Here is a 1,690-nt window from a genome sequence, read left to right as displayed (position 1 = left end):
CAAATTACAGAAATGTCATTGTGTGGTAGGTTTCCATGATTGCTTGAAGCTTGATACATCAATAATAGTTGCCTTCAAGGAAATTTAGCTGAAAAGGGATTAATATTGACTATAGAAGGATATAGTAACAGACTGTAAACTCTTCAAGAATTATATCATTTAAGTGCTGCTTATACCAGAAATTGTGGATGAGAAAAAACTTCTGTAGTTTAGAAGCAAGCTCTAAAAATTGTTGGTCACGATTTCTTTTTGTCGGTGCTCAGTCTGTATCCAAAGGAACATCAGGCTGGAAAGATCTAGGCTGGAGGAAAATGTGACTTTGCGTGCGTGTTCACAATACAGGCGGTACGTTAACACGCAGCTTTCTGAGCGAGCCGAAAAACGGCTTCCCACGTACGTGAGACGTCACGAAATTCAGAGAAGCGGCTGAAATTGCATTGGAAAAGCAGAGGAAGTGAGCAGGGGCAGCTCTGGTGGCTGCGCCTTACCTATTTTTGCTGAAAATTTCCGTTCTGTGCGCTCTCAGCCCAGTTTTTAAGACAAAGTTTTGCAGCATCGATCAGTCATACGGCAGAATGAATACTGGAGAAAAACCCGAGGGGAATTAGTAATTCTGGTTTGGGGCAGAGGTAAACAGCGAGTGGTGAGATCACTCCGAATGAAAGAGTAAAATGAAATAAATACTGGATTGCACATTGGTGAGAGAGTCCTCTGGAAAAAAAATAGCGTGTGGTCATGTATGTAAAGATGATGAAATATTGCATATGCACAGCAGGGCTAAGAGTAGCAGGGAGGGAGCTGCTGTACCATTAGCTGTCCTCAGATGTACTTGGAGAAGGGTTTTGGACCTGAAGGAGCTCTGTGTACAGTGATGTTCTACTTAAATTAAAAGTTCAAAGCGTTCAAAATAATTTTAATTAATTGACCCTTTACTGTCCTTTTCTCTTCTTAACATTTATCAAGTGAAGCCTGGTTTTATTTTAATGGAGTCTCTCATAGGTTGTGCTGGGTTAGATGCACATCTCGTGCTGTATGGACTGTGACAAGTTTATTTACTAATAATAATAATAATTGAGAACTTTTGGGCTGTGAATACGACAAAAATGGCTTAAGGAAAGCCTATCTGTTACTTTCTTGGCATAAGCAATCGTAAACATCCCCTGTCACGAAACCAGAAACTAAATTGGCTGAGAGCGGAAAAAAAGAGGAAGAGCTTGCACATGGGGCTTCAGACCACGCTCTGGCTTGGTCAGATTTTATCTGGGATTTTCCTCTCCTCACATTTTAGGGACTTTTGCCCCTGAAACAGAACTTGCATCTTTGCATTTGGCTTCCAGGATCTGTGTTTCTGGTGGGAGCGTGGCCAGCACTGGAGCAGTGGCGCAGCAGGGCCTGTGCCGGGGTCACCAACACCGGCCAAAGTCTCCTTTTCCTGTCAGAATTCCCCAAAATGAGCAGGAACCAAAGCTCTGGGCAGGGCCAGGTGCAGGTGTTCCAGCTTCTCCTTCCATGACAGCAGATGAACTCCTGCCTTCTGGTTCAAGCAACATGTGCGAATAGCTTCTAAATGTATTTAATTTACACTCACGCCCTTTCTTTCCTTGATTTTTCAGGCGTACAAAAGTTGAAAGGGGTTATTTAACAAATAGTGTTGTGCATTTGTGTTTTTTTTTTCCTGAGAAATGCTGGG

This window comes from Mesitornis unicolor, unplaced genomic scaffold, assembly GCF_000695765.1.
Source record: "Mesitornis unicolor isolate BGI_N332 unplaced genomic scaffold, ASM69576v1 scaffold36008, whole genome shotgun sequence".
Lineage (NCBI taxonomy): Eukaryota > Metazoa > Chordata > Aves > Mesitornithiformes > Mesitornithidae > Mesitornis > Mesitornis unicolor.
This window is presented reverse-complemented; position numbering follows the sequence as displayed.